Source organism: Musca autumnalis, unplaced genomic scaffold (assembly GCF_047663935.1).
Source record: "Musca autumnalis isolate F117 unplaced genomic scaffold, ASM4766393v1 scaffold_3, whole genome shotgun sequence".
In the NCBI taxonomy this organism is placed as follows: domain Eukaryota; kingdom Metazoa; phylum Arthropoda; class Insecta; order Diptera; family Muscidae; genus Musca; species Musca autumnalis.
In genome coordinates, this window is record NW_027411866.1 from 29,173,195 (window position 1) to 29,196,245 (window position 23,051).

Consider the following 23,051-nt stretch of genomic DNA (forward strand, 5'->3'; position numbering starts at 1 on the left):
AGGAACTAGTTCTTTTTGGGAAATGGAACGAGAATGATCGATCCGCTCCGGGAACTAGATTGCCCAACTCTAATAAAATCCACCAAACCACTCCTTCAAGGTCAAAATCGTCAAGGTGAAATTTCCTTTATAATTTTTTTAGGGGTTGGTTTACAGATATCAAACTGAAAATTGAAGCAAACAATGTTCCTTAGATCTCAATGTTTCTAGAACACACAACGTTGTAGAAAACGGTTCTTACAGGTTAAAATATCAAAACAAATTCGGTTTTTATCCAAAACCTATAAGATTCCGAAATAAATTCAAAACCAACTGGAGAAAATTTGGAAAACTAATAAAAGAAAGGCTAGGGAACGATAGTTATGAATGCCTAAGCACGGAAGATATAGACAGAAATGTCAACATTATAACGGAGGTCTTAGTAAAGTCATTCGAAGATCGTTGTTCCCTTCGAGAGAGGAAATCTGCCTACGAAAAACCCCGGGGGGGGGGGGATTTTATCCTCACTCCTATGGGTCACTGCCATAAATAGCCTATTAAGGAGTTTAATCGATAAGGGATTTGACCCAGTGTGTTATGCAGACGACGTTATAATACTTCTGAGGGGTAAGATCCAAAGTTACAGAAGAGCTGAATCAGCCCTAAAACTCGCGTACAACTGGGCTAGACCAAGAGGTCTTAACGTAAGCCTGGAAAAACGAAAATATGTCTTTCACTTGGAAAACAAAACTGGGAAAATTTTAAGAACCAGTTTTCCTAAACAAGACTGTCTGTATTTCCAATAAAGTTAAACATATGGGAGTAATCCTGGATAATAAACTTAAATGGAAAAATCATATTCAAGAGAGGGCTAACAAAGCTTATAGATGTTGGTCAACCTTTAGAAGGACTACAGGCTCCAAGTGGGGTCTACAGGCTCCAAGTGGGGTCTTAATCCTAAGATGACACACTGGCTATACAAAAGCGAAGTTAGTCTGGTGCACAGCTATGGATAAAAAGTGTAATATTAAAATACTACAGAAAGTCCAACGAATGTGCTGTTTAAGTGTAAGCGGCACAATGAGGACAACGCCTACGAGGGCGTTAGTAACTATTCTATATATACACTAGGCCGGGGCGATTTGTGTGGAAGGAAAAAACCTTAATAGGCCATTCGCGTTTCTGATTCCTGGGATTGAACTGAGCAAAAAAGTCTACTGGACCATATGTCTTCGGTGAAAATCGAGCCTCCCGATTTTGACTTTAAGTTTTTTATCTACGTTTTTTTGACATCTTGGCATATAACAGCCAAACCATTGATATTTTCGAGCCAACACAAAGACAAAAATTATAGCCAAGACAGTAATTAAGAACTCTCTAATACATCGCAAAAGCATTGGAACGCTTTTTCATGCAGTTTTGGTCTGAAGAAGGTGCAAACTTTTCGGAAAACGTCGATAAATGGCACTGTGCTACAAAAGTTGACCAGAAAAATAAGCGTCCTGATGCAAAATTCCATCGTGTTGGGATCCATGGAGAACGAAATGCCTTTAATTCGTTTGGGTCACTTCGTTTTATTTTTTTATAACGGTAAAAGTAGTGAATATCTGGGTTTCTTATATTTTCAAATTTAAACGGGCATATCTTAATTTTTCCACAACGGATTTCCTTTGATCCTTCTTCCTTTTAAAGGGGTGAATAATATATTTTGAATAAGCTATTACTGTTTTAAATCGGTTAACAAATGGCTAAGTTATAGTGGTTTAAGTCTGAAAAAGCGTTTCTGATTCAATCCCAGGAATCAGAAACGCGAAGGGCCCATTAAAGTTTTCAAATCGCCCCGGCCTAATATACACCCAATAGAAATCCAGATAAGGTATGAAGCGGCCGGCGCAGTTATACGACTTTAAGCAATGGATCAGAAAGGTCCACGTAACCTACCATCAAAACAGTTTACTGGTAAGAACGGGAGAGTCAATGGATAACATTGTATCGGACCGTATACCTGAAACAATTCTTTTCATTGAAGAACCAGAGACCGAAATATCTCTTCGTTTGCCGGATCACAATACGGTCCATCAAGCGGAGATCCGAGCGATTACAGAGTGACTGAACTGGCTTAATGCTAACACGAGACCAACTACTGTAAACGTCCTTACGGACAGTAAAACTACAATCAAAGTAATAACATCCAAGACAGTAAAATCACAAACAGTCTTGAATTGTATAAATTCTATCAACAGATATTCTCAACATAGCTCGGTGCGTATAATATGGCTACCGGGACATGCGGGGAATAGGGGTAATGAGATAGCAAATTCTCTGGCAAAAAATGGAAGGGAATTAGCAACAGTAAACTTAGAGAACGCAAAGCCACTGAACGCGTCTCGTCTAGAGTTAAAAACTTGGGCAAAAAATGCCCACAAAACCCCAATGAAATAGAGAGGAAATAGGGAAAACCACATAAATCCTATGGGGATACCCAAATGAGGAAAAAACTAAAAACCTATTACTGCTAGGTAAGGCAGAGTTGAGTAGACTTACAGGTGTTCTTACAGGTCACCTGGGTTTACAAGCTCATCTGCACAAGATTAATTGTGCAGACAACAGCATATGCATGGCATGCGGAGAGCATTTTCTCTGCCAATGTCCCAATGTTCGCACGCATCAGATCCCAGGATTTAGGGAACGACACAATACCAGATCTTAATCAGTTTATTGTAAACGACCTAAAGCAATTACGAGATTTTGTAAAGGGCACCGAGTTCCTTAAATAAAATACGGTAGAGTCCCCTTCTTCAAGCAAATCTAGTCTAGACCGGACAACAGGCCTTCTTCTGGCTTAAGTGCATGTCCATCAGGGCATGTGGCGATTATTCGCCCCACTTTTCAACCTTACCTAACCTAACCCATCCTTTTTTCTATGGTTCTGGTCAATAGATACTAAACCGCTCAAAATTCAAGAAAACAATCACAAACAATAACGTAGCAAGAATATCAGTCAAAAACTTTCTGGAATATACGAACTGTCTAGGAACGGTCCTTATCTGTAAACCAAAATCCTAGAAGAAATATAAAGGAAATTTGACCATGACGACTTTGACATTGAAGATGAGGTTTGGTGGATTTTATCTGTTCAAAATTAGTTCTTTAAGACAAGAGCTACAACATTGCCTCCGAGAGCAAAATAAATTCTTAGCGGTTTAGAAAAAATGAGCTTGGCAAAATGACCCCTTTTGACAACAAGGCCTATAACTTTTAGGGGCTCATAACCGCCAAAGTGAAAGTGATGGTTTGTTCGTATTTTTTTTTTTAATTTTGTTCATGTCGCACAATGGTATAAAATAAAATGTTTTGTTTTCTTTGAAGATTTTCATGTAAATATTTATTAAACAAGTAAAAAAGTGTCAGTCGGCTTTGCCGACAGATATGTACCCTCAGCCAATGTGAAGCGAAACTTTCACCTCCGGACAGATCGAATGTATTTAAGGTCTCTTCAGAATTTTGTGGTCCTTTTTGGACATTTGAACTTGCCGACAAAAATGTGGATTAGGAATTAACTGCACTAAGACACAAATGTTGAACTTTTGTAGGGCAAGTACCCTAAGGGAGGACCGATATGGGCCATTCTAGAAGTGAAACTAAATTTTTATAAAATATTAGGAGATCCAAAGTTTGGACCAAATTGGTTGCCCCATTCAAGTGATATCGTCCTAGCATTTTAGTGACATTTTTTAAATATTGGGGAGAAGTACCGAAAATTGTGGACCGGTATTGCCCATGAAACTAAGTTTGAGTATAATATGACGAAGACCAAATGTTGGACCAAATCGGTTGAACAGTTCGACCGCCACATATGGTGACAAAAGGGTTTTTTTACACCTTTCGGGCTGTTTTCCCAAGAAATATGGACTTGTCTTTGAAAAAACTTTTACCGTCGTAATGGAGGTAGCGAATGCAAATCGCTTCAACATAAATCAAAGTGATCACAGAGCAGGTCTTAAAGTGAACATATCCGAAATTTTGTATGAGAGGTACCAGAAGGAGTAGACAAATATAGTCCATATTCGAACCTGATCTATATCTGGTAGATATATTAGGATGTGCAAAGTATAGATTACATCGGTTACTCTCTTCAAGAGTTATCGTGCGCAAAATTTTTCCGAACATTTTTGAAGTTTTATGGGTACCTGAAGGAGTGGACCTATATAGCCCATCTTCGAATTTAAACTATGTTTTGATAAAATATTACTAAGGCCAAATTTTGGACCGAATCGACAGATCCGATCGAGAGTTATCTTGCGCTCCAACCACTACACAAGGTGTCGTAGCGGCTTTTTGCACCTTGCCGGCCATTTTCTCAGGAAGTATGGACTTGCCCCTGATGAAACTTCTTCCGTCGTATGGAGGGAAGTGAATACAAGTTGTTGCAAAAAATCAAAGCGATTCGAGAGCAGGTCCTAAACTGAACTTATCCGAAATTTTGTGTGGGAGGTACCCGAAGGAGTGGGCCGATTGAGTCCATATTGGAACCTCATCTAAGCCTGGTAGAAATTTCAAAATGTGCAAAGTATGGACCAAATTGGTTACTCTCTTCAAGAGTTATCATGCCCACAAATTTTCCGAACATTTTGGAACTTTTGTGGGGGAGGTACCGGAAGGAGTGGACCGATATAGCTCATCTTCGAACTTAAACTAAGTTTGGACAAAATATTACGAAAGCCAAAATTAAAACCGAATTGGGTTATCCGTTCGAGAGTTATCGTGCGCACCAGCTAGCCAGACAGACGAACGGACATTGCTGAATCAACTCCAAATTGTCTGAAACACATTTCGCCCAAACATATTTGGGGTCTAAAGCCATTATTTCGATGAGGCACATTTTGCCCGTATAAAAGTGTATATACCCTTTCTAGCCTGAAGACTGAGGGTATAAAAAAACTAACCAAGCTAGGATATTGAAATTTCGGGAAAGGTTGCACTACATAAAGGATATCAACATAAATGTTTTTTTTTTGGCAAAAATTGCAGGATTTTTTAGAATTTGATTTTTCAAGAAAATTTTGTATGTCCTTGTTATCCTTGATTGAAATAATTTATAAATATTATATAATGTCAATATTCTCCTCTCTGATTTGACACCAACACCAGCATCGTGCGATAAATGCAAGTATTTAAAATATATTTTTTGAAAAATTTTGCCCTTTGATTGTCGGACGGTGATTTCAGCAGACTCCACATTTTGCTCTCATCCGGAATTCAACATGGGAACTTCTTATTTGTAGCTTATCACACTACACTAGAGTTGGGCAATCTCGTTCAATTGAACGATCCGGATCACTATCTCGTTCAATTGACACCGTTCACTGCGTATACTTAATTTCACACGTTGGTTTTTATGATGTTACTCATTCGTCTTTGAACGAGGACAGTGATCGGGATCGTTCAATTGAACGAGATTTTGTGCCTAATCATTTCACTCGAAAACATTTCTTTTATGGAGATACGAAAGTGTTCAACTATCTGGCTTTTATACCAAATGACTTAAGGTGAACTGATCCAAAATAATTAATATTTAATTTTATATTTGACTACTTTCGACATCACCAACATCAATAGGCTTCTATCTCTCGTGATGATCCGATGAAAATTCCGACCTGTAGTGTGATTACAAGGTTTAGATGGACAGATGGACGGACGGACACACATAGCCAGATCGACTCAGCTCGCCGGCAGACATTCATTTTGGTATATATAAGTATGGGTCTATGACCATTATTTGGATGCGTTACAAACTTTTTGGCCAAAACCAACTTATAATACCCTCCCCACATAGTGGTGTAGGGTATAATAATAATAAAACATTAGTTTTATGCTACTGAAAATGCAAAAGGTAGCCTGTTTACATTCTTTTGTAATGTGTTATTCAGTTCAAATGCATCCCAATTTTTTTCTGGGTACTTATTTCTTGCGACATATCCTTGTAAAGAGAAGTTTTTCATGGCTGAAGTACTCAGGAAATGTCGCCAGCATTACTGAGGGGGAATTTTGCCACCGTTGTAAATTTTGATGTTGCTTGGCCTGGGATTCGAACCGCAGACCTTCTGAGTGCAAGGCGGACGTGCTAACCATTGCACCACGGTGGCCCCAAAAAACTTCTCTACAAGTGTAAGACACGCCGTTCGGACTCTGCTATAAAAACTAGGTCCCATATCATTGAGCTAATATGACTCGGCGTGCACTCATTGATATGAGAGAAGTCTCCCTTGTCCCTTCAGGGATGTTGTGGGAACATATGTACGTATGTATGTATATCCTTGTGAAAATAATAGGTTAGTGGGAAAATTTGCAACCAGTTATGGCTACCAAAAAGTACTCTATGAACCCGTTATTTGGTAATGAGATTTTTTACTGGGAGTGGTTGAGGCGTTCACAATTTTTGCAGATGTGTATAGCTTAGCGGAAATGTTAGTAGGATAATGTTTTGAAAACAATGGAAACTTTTTGTTCCTGTTCCTTTACTTTGAAAACATTTGCGGTATCTACAAAAAAAACTAATATTATGGGAATATTTTACAAATAAAATTTCACATAAAAAATCATAGTAATAACTATTCTAATAGAAAACTAATATTATAAAAACGTCAAACAAATTAAAGCTTAATAAAACAATAGTATTTAAATCATAATAAAAATGTTACATTTATGAATTACTAAACTAACAACCATTTGGTGTTTAATTTTACTTAAAGTTTTTTTTTTTTGATAAATATGCTTCATTTGGTTTTCGTTTTTCTTTTGTTATAACAACTGATGATGACATTAGTACTATCTGCCACAATATTTTTCTTTATTTACGTTAATATTTTATGATTTTTTTAATGTATATTTTTTGTAAATACTTTCTTATATACTAGAAAAAAATGTAAGCTAAGCAACAACCATATATGTTTTTTGTTTTTTTTTTAATACGATTTCAATATGAGATTTCAAAAAATGTGTTTTCTGTATATGTAGGTATTTTTAATTGATTATTTTTATTAAATTTATGTATGTAGATGAATTTGCTACTTAAAATTTGTATTTTATGTTTTTTATTAATGTCATGTCATATTTTTATGTTATTGTTTCAATTGATTAATTAAAGTGACTACAAACAATTACTTTTGTTACAAGAAATTCCTTTAAGTTAAACCACGATTTACAATTATAAATATTGAGCTTTTTATAAATATATAAATATTAATTAAAAATCGTTTATATAAAACAAGCAAATACTTTGATTTTTCTTTAGGAAACATTAGTGGCGTTTATTGCTTTATTTACTTTTTTTTTTTTTGTTATTTTTGGGGAATTTGTGGGGTTAGGGCAGAGCTTTACAAAGCAACAATAAATATGAATTATGTTTGTTTAAATATCGAAAAATATATATTTGGAAAGAAAATTGTTTAAATTTTCCTTGTGAAAAAATTGCAAAATTATATAACAACTACTATAAACTGTATATGGTTATCCCTAACAATGTTAATGATAATCATATATCTTTAATTTATATATATATTAAAAAATACAAAAATTTTCCTACTAAAAAATGATATGATTTTCTCTCAAAATATTCCTTTACAACCAAAACTCCTATTACTCACTCAATTTTTGCATATTTCTTCTCTAAGTTTATGTACACTAACAACATATTCAAAGTATTTGCTTTCAATTAAAAATAATGAAAAACAAAACTATTGGCATTTTTATTGACAACGATTAAAATAGAAAATAAGAAAAAGACAAATCTACTTGTTTAATACAAAATCTAAATATTAATTCTAATAAAGTAAGTGTGGACGTTATTAATTAATTTCTTTAAATAAAATAATAACATTCTACAATTTCTTCTTAACTTGCAATACAATTGTTTTTTGTGTATGAGCACATCATTTCCTTTAACGAGGTAGCATAATTTATTGACATTTTTACACTACAAAGTAATTATATAAGAAATTGACAACAAAAAGAAAGTCAACTATGCTGAGTAATAACAATTCAAACAAGTAAGAACGGTGTTAAGTTCCGAACTTTTTATAACTTTCACGATGAGTTGTATTGAAGTAATATGGAATGTACTAAGCTCCTCCATCATGTCAAGGCTTGTTATTAAGAGAAGGGCTAACTGAAGAAATATCGGTATGCTTAAAATTTTTGTGGATAAGTGTTTAAACCAATAGAAACTTTAAATTGCATATTAGAGCTACTTTGGTCGGAAAAATGTGGACATATGTCATCAATTTTTCTTAGACAAATTATCTGACCCCCAGTAACCTTAAATAACGAATTACTGATATTTTTTGTACGGAGAAGAGGCTAGAATACCCAAAAAAAACAAAACTCCCGAAAAAGTGCCGGGTGTATCCATACACCGTTCTATGGGTGCTATAACAAAACCTGGGTTTGTACTGACAAGGAAGATTAATACCAATCTTCAGCTTTATCGGTGTGATAATGCGGCAAAACCCTTAAAACTACCGAAAATAGGGGGATAGCGTTTGTGGACCTGTACTGACAATTTTTTAGCAGAAAGTTTTGTTGCTTTATTGTAGATTAAATTTCAGCCATTTCTGTAGAACAACGCGGCTAAAACACTGAAAATTACGTCGACCTGTACTGTAAAAGTGCCGAAACTCGGGTGTATCCGTACACCGTTCTATGGGTGCTATATCAAAACCTGGGTTTGTATTGACAATGAAGATTAATACCAATTTTCAGCTGTATCGGTGTTATAATGCGGCAAAGCCCTTAAAAATACCGAAAATAGGGGGATAACGTTTGTGAGGCTATATCAAAATTTGGACTTGTACTGAAAATTTTTTAGCAGAAAGTTTTGTTGCTCTATTGAAGATCAATAATACCCAAAATAGGGGGATAACGTTTGTGAGGCTATATCAAAATTTGGACCTGTATTGAAAATTTTTTAGCAGAAAGTTTTGTTTCTCTATTGAAGATTAAATTGCAGCCATTTCTGTAGAATAACGCGACTAAAACACTGAAAATGCCGTAAATCTATAAGAAAACGTGGACCTGTAATGAAAAATTTCCGAGGAAAAGTTCTGTGTCTCCCAACAAGACTAAATACTAATTGTAAGCCGTTTCGGTGTGATAACGACATTAAAAACAAGGAGAAACCGTTCTATTGGGGGCTATATAAAAACCTTTTTTTAGTTTCGAAGAAGTTTTTCAGTGTGAAAATGAGACTAAAACCTTGAAAATACCAAAAATCAGGCGGAGCTGTTCTATGAGGGCTATATCAAAAGGGGGACCGGGGCCCTATTCCACGAAACAACTTATCAACTTTCAATTTGCACTTAGCAATCTTTTTGACAATTCGCAATTATTCCCGTTCTACAGAACCCTTATTTTTGATAAGTGATAAGTTGCTAACAACAGACCCCTCTAAATTTTACGAACCCCGCAAACGTTTTAAGGACCATGATATGCGAATCTGCACCTGGAATGTTCGCACTCTTTATAGAGAAGGTGCAGTTTACGCATTGGCAGATGTACTTGAAAAGTACAAGGCCGACATTACAGCCATACAGGAAATAAGATGGATTGGGAAAGGCGTCACAACAACACCTAAAGGTGACGCACTGTATTATAACTACCATGACACAAAGCATGAATTTGGTTGAGGATTTGTAGTTGGTCGGAGATTAAAACATCTGGTCTCCAGCTTCACCCCAGTTAATGAAAGACTCACTACAATTCGATTAAAAGCAAAATTCTTCAACATCAGCTTTATTTGCGCTCATGCTCCCACTGAAGACAAGGATGAACAGACCAAAGATATAATTTACGAGCGCTTAGAAGAAACTTATGACCGTTGCCCTGCCCATAACATTAAAATTATTCCAGGCGATTTTAATGCCAAAATTGGAAAGGAGAATATCTTTGGCCCAACAGTCGGGAAATTCTGTCTCCACAGTGAAACATCTGACAATGGTATGAGGCTGATTAGACTTTCCATATTTATAAGGACACCTGGCTGTCTCCAAATCAAAGAACAAATAATCAAATTCATCATGTTGTGATAGATGGAAGACATTCATCGAGAATGTTGGAAGTACGATTGTTCCGAGGAGCAAACATAGATTCGGACCACTAGCTTATTGCACCAAAGGTACATACCCGTCTAAACGTTGCAAATAAAGCAAGAACAGATACAACACGGAAGTTGGACATCGGTCAGCTGCAAACGCAACAGATAGCCAGAGCATATTCCACTCAACTAGCCCAATTGCACTCCTTGTCCCGATAACATAACAACACAATGGCAAAATATTGCCCACTCCATGCAAACAGTCGCAAAATCCATACTTGGATACCAGAGACCTCCACCAAGGAATCCATGGTATGACCAGGAGTGTCGTGCTGCTACCGAAGAGAAAAATGCTGCATATAGGCTACTCTACAATCAGTAGCAACGCGTAGCGCACGAGAGAGGTATCGGGAGAAAAGGAGAGAGAAGAAACGACTTCTCCGCAGGAAAAAAGAGAGAAATGGAAAGGCGGGAGTGTGAAAAAAATTGAGATGTACAGGAGCCGGAATGAAGTCCGAAAGTTCTACCAAAGAGTAAAACATCAAATAATAAGACAGCAGGAGCCGATGGCTTGCCAGCCGAGCTGTTCAAAACCGGAGGCGGCACGCTGATAAGGTGTTTGCATCAGCTAGTTAGCACCATCTGGCAGGAAGAATGCGTACCCGACGATTGGAACGTGAGCATCCTATGTCCAGTCCACAGGAAGGGAGGTTAGACCGTGTACTCCAATTTCAGGGGCATAAGTCTGCTCCCTATTCCATATAAGATAGTATTTGGCATATTACGGTGCTCTTGAAACAATTTTAAATGGAAGGTGCTTACACCTTGGAAATTTTTGCGGATTCTGAAACTACAATGTTCATAGATGAGAAAAATCGAAAAACAAAAAAAATCGCCGGAGCGCTTTTTAAATAAATCGCGATTTAAGTTGACATTTTTAGGGGTTGTTTAGGTTTTCACGATTTTGCTTAGAAACCGCAAGTCCTATCAAAATTGGACCTAAGAAAATATTGTAGCTATGAAAATTCTCTACAAGATTGACCTCTATGATATTCTCGCCGGTTTTACCGTTTTTGAGATATAGAAGTTCAAATTGGGACAATTCAAATTCAATTCAATTCTGTATCGCCGCCTAATAAAACAATGTCATGATGGGTGCGCCTTAACTAACTTTTGATGGAAACAGCTTACACAGGGGAAGTTTTTGTGAATTCTGAAACAGCAATGTTCACAGATGAGAAAAATCCAAAAACAAGAAAAAATCGCTGTAGGGATTTTTAAATAAATCGCGGTCAAAATTCACATTTTTAGGTGTATTTTAGGTTTTCACGATTTTGCTTGGAAACCGCAAGTCCAATCGAAATGGAGCTAAAGAAAATGTTGTAGCTGTGAAAATTTCCTACAGGATTGACGTTTATAATTTGTTCCCAGCCTGTACCATTTTTGAGATAAAGAAGCTCAGTTTACATTTTTAGGTTTTTTTGTTAGGGTTTCGCGATTTTGCTTGAATACGGTAAGTTTTAGCGATATGGGACCTGAGAAAATCTTTCAGCTGTGAAAATTCTCTACAAGACTGGCTTAAGTAACTTATCCTAAGTTGTACCATTTTTTTAGATATATAAGTTTAAGTTGGGAATTTGCAGTCATGACATAGTTTTATAAGGGGGCGATTCAGAATTGAATTGAATTTGAATTGTCCCAATTTGAACTTCTATATCTCAAAAACGGTAAAACCGGCGAGAATACCATTGAGATCAATCTTGTAGAGAATTTTCATAGCTACAATATTTTCTTAAGTCCAATTTTGATAGGACTTGCGGTTTCTAAGCAAAATCGTGAAAACCTTAACAACCCATAAAAATGTCAACTTAAATCGCGATTTATTTAAAAAGCGCTCCGGCGATTTTTTTTGTTTTTCGATTTTTCTCATCTATGAACATTGTAGTTTCAGAATCCGCAAAAACTTCCCAGGTGTAAGCACCTTCCATTTAAAATTGTTTCAAGAGCACCGTGATATTGGACCCTATCAGTGCGGCTTTAGACTGGGAAAATCCACCATTGACCAGATATTTACCTTGAGACAAATCCTAGAAAAGACCCAAGAAATGCAGATCGACACCTTCCATCTTTTCGTCGATTATAATGCAGCCTTCGACAGCCCTATACGTTCCAAGGTGTTCAAAGCCATGTCTTATTTTGGTATTCCTGCAAAGTTCATTCGGCTTTGTAGAATGAAATTAACTGAAACTCGGTCCTTGGTTAAAATAGGAAAGAACCTCTCTGAAGAGTTTATTACCAAAAGAGGTTTCAGACAAGGAGACAGCCTGTCGTGTGATCTTTCCAACATCCTGCTGGAGAAGGTCATATGCGACGCGAAGGTCAAAAGAAGTGGAACAATATACATGAACAGCCATATGTTACTTGCTTATGCCGACGACATTGACATTATGGGTCGATCGGTAAAGGAAGTAACTGACACCTTTGTAAAAGTCCAAAGGGAATCTGCTAAAGTGGGTCTGGAGGTAAACGGCGAGAAGACCAAGTTGATGGTGTCGACGCGCAATGCGCCCATAGAGATCGGGCCAACTGTTGACGTTGTTTCCTATAATTTTGAGGTAGTAAAGGAGTAAAGTCTACCTCGGCACCGCCGTAAACACAACCAACAACATCAGTTGTGAAATACGAAGAAGAATAGGTTGGCCAACAGATGCTACTTAGCTTTACAAAACACTGATACTACCCACGTTGACGCATGGTTTCGAAGCCTAGGTACTTGCGCAAGCAGACAACGCAGTGCTTGGTGTGTTTGAGAGAAAAATTCTTCGAAAGATCTACGGATCAATCTGCGTTGACGTATCTGCTATACAACGACACCAGTATAGATAAACGCATCGAGATGCAACGATTGCGTTGTCTAGGCCATGTCATAAGAATGAGCGATGATGAATCCGCTAAAATGACGTATAAGCACGTCCAACATGTTGGTGCACGCAGAACTTGCAGACCAAGGCTTCGATGAAGCAAACAAGTGGAAGAAGAGATGACAAGGCACGGTATTCCGTAAAGCGAAGCAACAAATAGAGAGAGTTTGAGATCTTGTCTTAGTTCGGCTTATGGAACAAATGTTCTGTAATGGGCCAGCTACGTAAGTAAGTAAGTATGAACATTGGAAGGAAAACATTTATTGTTCCCATCAAGATCATCGAGAGTGTTCCTCGATGTTCCTGAGCGACAATATTCGGTATATTTATTTTTATATTGGATAGTTCTGTCTAAAACATCCAAGAAGATCTTGCATATTGCACCGTTTAGATGTGTTAAAGCACCATAAACCCACAGAGGCCATAGGTGGTTCACTGGAGACATAAGAACACATCCGAAGAAATTAAAAAAAATTATCATATTTTTCAGCATGGGGATTAATTACAGACTTACTACCACTTTGTGTGTATGTAAACAACAAAATGGAGTTTACGTCATCCGAAAGGAGACAAAACCTATATGCAACATTAAAATTTACTAAGCTTGAAGGAAAAGAAAAACAGGATCGCCAGTCTGATTAAATATTCTATCATCAGACATCAGTGATATAGCAACAGTGAATATATAACATATTCACCTAGGATAAGTTTTGTTAGCTACGGTCCAGCGATATTCCTGGGTCACAACCATATGAAGATCTTATGACTTCCCCCGATTACGTAATTACAGCTTAAAGTACTCAAAATATGAAATTTTTACAAGTTATATTCACCATAATTATTTCAAAAACTTTTTGTATCGACACGGTGAGCCTTAACTAATTTTAAATGGAAGGTGCTTACACCTCGGAAGTTTTTGCTGATTCTGAAACTACAATGCTCATAGATGAGAAATATCATGAAACAAAAAAAATCGCCGGAGGGATTTTAAAATAAATCGCGATTTAAGTTCACATTTTTAGGGGTTCTTTAGGTTTTCACGATTTTGCTTGGAAACCGCGAGTTCTATGTAAATGACACTAAAGCAAATGTTGTAGCAGAGAAAATTCTCCACAAGATTGGCCTTTATGATATTTTCGTATATTTTACCGTTTTTAAGATATGGAAGTTCAAATTGGGACAATGCACTGACTGTATCGCCCCCTTATAAAACAATATCATGCACAATGTCCCTTAACTAACTTTTAATGAAAACGGCTTACACATGGGATGTTTTTGCGGATTCTGAAACAGCAATGTTCATAGATGAGAGGAGGGATTTTTAAAAAAATCGCGATCAAAATTCACAATTTTAGGGTTTTTTTGGTTTTCACGATTTTGCTTGGCAACCGCAAGTCGTATCGAAATGAGTCTAAAGAAAATGTTGTAGCTGTGAAAATTCTCCACAAGATTGACCTTTATGATATTTTCGTAGGTTTTACCGCTTTTGAGATATAGAGGTTCAATTCAAATTTTTAGGTTTTTATCTTAAATCTTCACGATTTTGCTTGAAAACCGCAAGTCATATCAAAATGGGACTAAAAAAAATTTTGTAGCCGTGAAAATTCTATACAAGATAGGCTGATTTATTTTTTTCTTAGGTTGTACTATTTTTGAAATATATATAGAGCGTACAACATCTCCTTGATATATTAGTGTCGAAACCCCCACAACAAATATTTGTTTGTATCTGAAAATAACGAAATTCTGGGTAAAACTAGAAAGAAAAGATTTTGAGCTATATCTCAAGAACAAGACCTGATGGAGAAAAATCGCGAACGGATTTGAAAACAACCCGCCGATTTCAGTTGGAAAAAAAAAAAAAAATATTGGTTGAAACATTCAACTTTTTCAATTTCGTTGAACAATGTAATATATCTCATCAGAAATCAGAGAAAGCTTGTATTTCTCTCTTTAAATATCAATGTAAGATGACATTCAAATATGAAACTCTTAATATAGATGTATTTTTATTTTTTAATAGGTTGCGTATGATTAATATTAATTCTCTTATTTGGTGGTGTATGAACAATATTGCTGACAATATACATCATACGACGTGATTGTTTTATGTCTTACTCAGCTTAGTTTTCATTAAATCTAAATAGAATTTAAAAGTAAAAAAATGCGTAGAATAGTTAAATACACAAAAGTATATATAATACCAACCAATCACACACTTCACACACATATGAATGTAGACATTTAGTTTAAGAGTAATTTGTCACGGTTTCCTCAATATATTTTGTTTTACTAAAGACATAGACATCGATGTAATGAAATGTTCTCTTGCTAACCACACACATATAGAACAAACAAAATGTCTCATTTAAAGGGACCAAAAACGTTTGATCATAGTGAGCTTTATCTAAATTATCATCTAACATTTTGTTCTTATGCTTATTTAACAACAACAATTCCTAATGCCTTGGACATATAAAGACTAAAAATAATTCCTTGATGAGTTACTTCATAAAATAGTTTTTGTTTGTTTGTTTTTAATTAATTGATTTGTTGTCTGTGTTGTTTAAGAACTTATTGTTGGCTGAAAGTAAAAATTATTGTTTGATGATGGCTTACAAATATTTGATTTTGAAGTTATTTGAGAGTTTTGGGTGTATGTGTGTGTCGACAAAAAACTAAAGCTTTTGCTTGCTGTGCATGTTTCGAGCTGTTATTGTGTATTGAGTAAATTTGTTTTGAGCGATAAGTATCTATTGACAGGAAGAAGTCTGTTCTTGGGAAATTTGAGAAGTTTTTGAGTTTTGAAGAATAAGTTTTGAATTTGAAGAATTGAAATAATTTTACAAAAATATTCTGAACTATCGTTTATTTATCTACGGAACTTTTGAAAATATTCCTTAAAGCGGTAATGAATATTTTTTCTTAAAATCAGAACATACGTAGGAAATATTTTTGTTAAAAAATCCACGTTTGTGGGAATTTTTTCTTAAAAAATTCACGTTTGCGACAACTTCTTCTTAAAAATTAACGTTTGTGGGAAAAAATATTTATACAAAATTCACGTTTGTGCCAAACTTTTTCTTAAAAAAATCCACGTTTTTGGGAATTTTATAATTAGCAATGCCTGTTCAAAGGAAAATTTGGTGGCAATTTCTTTATTAAAAAATCCACATACATTTGCGGCAATTATTTGCTTAAAACGAAAAAAAAAAACAATGTTCGTGGGAATTTTTTTCTTAAAAAATCCGCGTTTGTGGTATTTTTTTAATCCGCCTTTGTGGGATTTTTTTAAATCAATGTTTTCAATATATAATAACAAAATATTTTTAAAAAACCAACGTTTGTGTAAAAAAAAGCAAAAATATTTTTATAAATTAGAAAAAAATATTAAAAAAACCCAAAAAATAAGAAGAAATATTTTTATGAATAAGTAAAAATATTTTTAAAAAATCCACGTTTGTGCGAAAAAATTAGAAAACATATTAAAAAAAAATGAAAAATAAGAAAAAATATTTTTAAAAATAAGAAAAAAATAAAATCCACATTTGTGGTAAAAATAAAATATTTTTAAAAGTAAAAAACAATATTTTTAAAAGAATCCACGTTTCTGGCAAAAGTAATATATTTTTAAAAGTAAGAAAATATTTTTAGAACTACCCACGCTTGTGTGAAAAAATAACGAAAAATATTTTTAAACATAAGAAAAAATATTTTTATAAATATCCACCTGTGTGTGAAAAAATAAAAATAAATATTTTTTAAATAAAAAAATGTTTTTAAAAAATAGGAAAACATATTTTCTAACACCCACGTTTTTGCGAAATAACAAGAAAACATATTTTTAAACACCCACGTTTTTGCGAAATAGTAAGAAAACATATTTTTAAAAATCCACGTTTGTTTGAAAAAAAAGAAAATATATTTTTAAGAAAAAAAAAATATTTAAAAAAATCGTTTTTGTGAAAAATAAGAAAACATATTTTTAGACATCCACTTTTGTGTGAAATAATAAAAAAACATATTTTTAAAAAACCACGTTTGTGTGAAAATGTAAGAAGAAATATTTTTAAAAATCCACGTTTGTATGAAAAATAGGAAAAAAATATTTATTTGTAAATCCACATTTGTGTGAACAAATAGTTTTATTTTTTATTTTTAAAAATTCCACGTTTGTGCGAAAAAATAAGAAAATATAATTTTATTTCTTATTTTTAAAAAATCCACGTTTGTGTGAAAAATAAGAAAAAAATATTTGAACATTTTGCCTACTAGGGCGAAGATAATTTTTAATTAATTTCTCGTTGAAATCGAGATTAATGGCCGTTTATGAAAAAGGAAAGCTGACGATTCGAACCCGCACAACCACCACTATGTGGCATGCATGTTTCGCCTTTGGTAGAGGCTCTTCAGACATATCGACTTTACCAAAGTCGAAACATGTCATGTCACATAGTGGTGGGTGTGTGAGTTCGAATCGTCGTCGGCTTTCCTTTTTCACTTGCATTACACTGTGCAACATTTTTACGGTGATCTTGTGCAAACAATTCGAAATGGGGATTTTTTGAAAGTACAGACTCAAACGATAAGAAACCCTAGTTGGGTTTTGTTGTGTCAGATCCAGCTCGGATTTTATGGCCCCATCTAAACATGGTTAAATATTGAGTTTTTAAAGAAATTCGGGGCTATATCTCTGAAATCGATGCGAATCTTCTTCTGACCTCTGAAGCAAATTTGTAGATAAGGACAAGAATAAAATATTTGGAGAAATAATGAACTCGAAAAACTACATTTATTGCCTCAAATTTCAAAATATATGCAAAAATTTCACAATTTTTATACATTTCGCACCGTATCTACAAAACCGTTAATTTTTATACCCTCAGCCTTTAGGCTAAGGAGGGTATATACACTTTGATAAAATGAAAATGTGCCTCATCGAAATAATGGTTTTAGACCCCAAGTATGTTTGGACGAAATGTGTTTCAGACAATTTGCAGTCGATCTAGCCATGTCCGTCCGTCTGTCTGTCTGTCCTGCTGGCTGGAGTGCACGATAACTCTCGAACGGATGAACCGATTCGGTTCAAATTTTGGCTTTCGTAATATTTTGCCAAACTTAGTTTAAGTTCGAAGATGAGCTACATCGGTCCACTCCTTCCGGTACCTCCCCACAAAAGTTCGAAAATGTTCGGAAAGTTTGTGCGCACGATAACTGTTGAAGGGAGTGACCGATTTGCTCCATACTTTGTATAGCGTAAACTTTCTACCAGAGGAATATGAGGTTTTAATATGGTCTCAATAGGTCCACTCCTTCGGATACCTCCCACACAAAATTTGGGATAAGTTCAGTTTAGGACCTGCTCTCGAATCGCTTTGATTTTTGCTTTAGGAACTTGTATTCACTGCCCCCCATGCGACGGTACAAATTTCATCAGGGACAAGTCCACACTTCTTGAGAAAATAGCCCCAAAGTTGCAAAAAACCCTATGTCACCGTGTGCAGTGGTTGAAGCGCAAGATAACTCTCGAACGGATCTGCCGATTCGATCCAAAATTTTACCTTCACAATACTTTGTCCAAACTTAGTTTAAGTTCGAAGATAAGCCATATCGGTTCACTCCTTCAGGTACCTACCCCCCCTTAAAAATGTTCGAAAAAATTGTGCGCACGATAGCTCTTGAAGGGAAGGACCTATTTGGTCCATACTTTACGCATCCTAATATATCTACCAGATATAGATCAGGTTTGAATATGGACTATTTTTGTCCATTCCTTCGAGTACCTCCCACACAAGATTTCGGATAAGTTCACTTTAAGACCTGCTCTTGGCTAACTTTGATTTCTGTTGAAGCAACTTGCAATCGCTGTCTCAATTACAACGGTAAAAGTTTTTTTCAGTGGCAAGTCCATACTTCTTGGGAAAACAGCCCGAAAGTTGTAAAAAACACCTATGGCACAATGTGTAGTAGCTGGAAAGCACAATAGCTCACGAACTGATAAACCGATTTGGTCCAAAATTTCGCCTTCGTCATATTTTGTCCATACTTAGTTTAACTTCTAAAATGGCCCATATCGGCCCTCTCCTTAGGATACCTCCCCCACAAAAGTTCAACATTTGTGTCCAAATGCAGTTTAGAGTCTGTTCGGAGATCCTTTGCAAATTTATACCGATTATATATGATTTTTTTGTGGTCCTGTTTACAGCCATATATGTTTTCCGTGGACAAGTCCATGCTTCCTGGCATACTGGTCCAACAGGTGTACCATAACCCACTGAAATTACTATTGGGCGCGATATCTATCGAAAAGATATGACTATCAAAATAAGATCCACTTCCGTAATGCACTATGTCGGTCCATTCCCTCCTTCGCAAAACTTTTGAACTTTAATCCTAATCCACATTTTTGTCCGCAAGTTCAAATATCCAAAAAGTGCCACAAAATTCGGAAAAGACTCTAAATACATTCGATCTGTCCGTAGATGAAAGTTCCAATTCACATAGGCTGAGGGTATATCTCTGTCGGCAAAGCCGACTGATACTTTTTTACTTGTTTGTGAATATTTTCTTTTGGAAAAATATTTCCCGGAATATTATACACAACTCTTCAGAACATGTCATTGTTGTAAAATGTATCTATGCCGTTGTTTCAATACATTTTTCAACGGCGATTTAATAAAAATGTCAATAACGTAGTGAAATCCGAAATGCGAGAATAAACTGTTGGTGTGAACTGTGTTTGAAATACGTGTTGTAAAAGATATGATGAAAAATACCGCTGAAACAACATGAAGTGAGCATATTAGAGTTTCAGAATGTTCTAAAGAATTGTTGAGAACTTTATTTGGAAGATTTTTGCAAAAGGTTACTTGGTTCAACTCCCAATAATTTAGCCGATATAATTATGTAAAATTATGTAAAATTTTCTATATTTTATAGATTTTGATGCCCTAGATGGAGGTTTTTTTATGTGTTTTTTTTCAAAACGTAAGTTCAACTAGTTTTGGGCTACAATATTGCTAAAGACAGCAAGGCCAAATTCCTATTCGTTTCTGAGATAAAGGCCTGATAATTGCAAAAGTGTAGATTTAGCCCGGTTTAGATGAGGCCATAAAATCCAAACTGGATCTGACAGGACAAAGCCCTACTAAGGTTTTTGTAGTCTAAATATGTACTTTCAAAAAATGCATACTAGAAGTTGTTTGCATTTTCAGTGTTGCATAGTGTTATTGATTGATCATCAAGCTCGATTCCAACGAGAAATTAATTAAAAATGAATACTAAAAATTATCTTCGCCTAAAAAGACAAAATTTTCAAGTAAGAAATCATATTTTTTAAAAATACCACGTTTGTGTGAAAAAAATAAGAAAAAATATTTTTAAAAAATGCACGTTTGTGTGGAAAAATATTTTTTTAAAATACAGGTTTGTGTGGAAAAATATTTTTAATAAATCCACGTTTGTGTGAAAAATATTTGTAAAAAACACGGTTTTGTAGAAAAGAAAACATATTTTAAAAATATCGACGTTTGTGTGAAAAAATAAAGAAAATATTTTGTTTTTAAATCCACGTTTGTGTGAAAAAGTAAGAAAAATATATTTTCTTAAATCCACGTTTGTGTGAAAAAATATAAAAAATATTATAAAATATCCACGTTGGTGTGAAAAAATTAGAAAAAATAATTTAAAAAAATGCACGTTTGTGTAAAAAAATAAGAACAAATATTTTTAAAAAATCCATGTTTGTGTGAAAAAAGATAAAAAGTATTTCTAAAAAAATCCACGTTTGTGGAAGAACTATAAAAAAATATTTTTAAGAAATCCACGTTTGTGGTAAAAATAATTTTAAAAAAACCAAATTTGTGGAAAAATATTTTTAAATAATTCACGTTTGTGAGAAGAAATATTTTTAAAAAATCCACGTTTGTGGTAAAAAATATTTTGAAGAAATCCACGTTTATGGTAAAAAATATGTTTAAGCAATCCACGTTTGTGGGAAAAGTATTTTTAAAAAATCCACTTTTGTGGGAAAAATATTTCTAAGAAACCCACGTTTGTGGAAGAACTATAAAAAATATTTTTAAGAAATCCACGTTTGTGGTAGAAAATATTTTTAATATATCCACATTTGTGGGAAAAAATATTTTTAAAAAATCAACTTTTGTCGGAAAAAATATTTTTTAAAAATCCAGGTTTGTGGGAAGATATATTTTTAAAAATCCACGTTTGTGGTAAAAATATTTTTAAAACAATTTAAAATATTCACTTTGGGAAAAATATTTTTAATAATCCACGTTTGTGGTAAAAATATTTTTAAAACAATTTAAAATATCCACTTTGGGAAAAATATTTTAAAAATCCACGTTTGTGGGAAAAATAATTCTAAAAAATCCAAGTTTGTGGGAATAAATATTCTAAGAAAATCACGTTTGTGGGGAAAATATTTTAAAAAAATCTATGATTGTGGGAATAACGTTTTTAAAGATTTTACGTTGTGGGAAAAATATTTAAAAAATTACGATTGTGAAAGAATTTTGCGAAAAAAATTTGCAAAAATTACATTTGGGGGGAAAATATTTTAAATGATTCTATTCTGATTCTAAATGATTCTAAAAATTATTTTTGAAAAAATTCACTTTTTAACGAAAAATATTATTAAAAAATCTATAATTCTTTTCATGTTTCAAATTCTAAAATTCCTCAATAATCCATACTTGTTTCAAAATATTCTTAAAAAATCAAAGCTTAGAAAAAAATTTAACAATTATTGGAAATATTTATAAGAAATACTTTTCTTATTCCACTCAAAACTTGTTCCAAATTGCCAAACAACTTTCCTTCTCCCCGAAAAATACTATTCTACAGTGACCTCTTTTCCCTCTCTCTCCCTTTCACTCCCTGTAATTAATGCCAAAAATCAAATCACAGATCTAATGAATCTGGTGGTGTGGGCTTTGTTGGCAAAACCCCAAAAGGATCATCCACAATGTGATGATGAGCTCGCTCAATGGCAAAACTTTCCTCATCCTCTTCGTCATCATCTTCCAGACCCACTGGATCTTTGGTATCACCATGAAAAATATATTCCTCAACATCTGTATCATAGCAGGTATCCAAGTCAACTTCATGTAAATTTAAATCCATTTCTAGTAGATCCCAAGATCCACCAAATTGGGCCAGGGGTATATTAGAGTCTAGTGACTTTTTGGCATTAGCAGAATTCGGATCATTGGAGGTAACAAAATCATTGGAGAAGGTATCTGGATCTCTTATGGGACTTAAGTTGGCCGTGGGTGTATCCGGTGTGGTAAGGGAATTTAGTATTGACGATTCCCCTGGTGGAAGGAAATCGTTTTCATCAATGAAAGAACGACCCACAGAACTTAAAGAGAATTCTAAAAGTTTTGAAGTTTTTGAGGTGATCTCTTTGATTTTGGGTAAATCTGTAGAAGGTGCTATCGCTTTGCCGGGGTCATTATCTAGAGGAATGTGGCCATTGCCGTTGCTATTGTTCGCCTGACTCATATTTACAATGGCAGCTGTGGTCACACAGCAACGCCCCTCATTGTCTATGAGCAGATATCTCTCCGGACCCCCATTGCCACAGTTTTGTTTTAACACAATGGCCTTACAACCGTCCGTGATTTGACAATCATTCCCCGTTTCTGTGGCTGCCTCTGGAATGGCCGTCAAACATTTGCAACCTGTCAAATGATCTCCCGAACAAATGGTTTGGGTATTAAGGCTACTGCCGCTACAGGTCAACAGAGGTGAGGAATTATTATTGCTGTTATTATAAGCTCTACATGCCGAAAGTGGACGACCACTCTCTAGGGTTTGTGCCAACAAATGTTTACGACCCATGGCCAAAGATCTCAGCGATGTGGCACTATCTCCCGGCGGACCCAAAGCACCGCCCAAAGATCTTCTATATGTGGCCGGTGAATTTGTCTGTGAAGAGCATGAGACCGAATGATTATTGGTGGTCTGTGTCATACGTGTGCTACTGCGTGATGAGGCTACTAAAGTGCTGGCCAGGCGTTGTAGATTCTCAAAAGAAC

At 34.9% G+C, this 23,051-nt stretch overlaps 1 protein-coding gene across 1 annotated transcript in view; it reads right to left on the reverse strand.

Moving 5' to 3' along the window:
- PsGEF (Protostome-specific GEF) overlaps positions 1-23,051 on the reverse strand; it is a 255,745-nt gene that overhangs the window by 33,091 nt on the left and 199,603 nt on the right. The window lies entirely within an intron of this gene.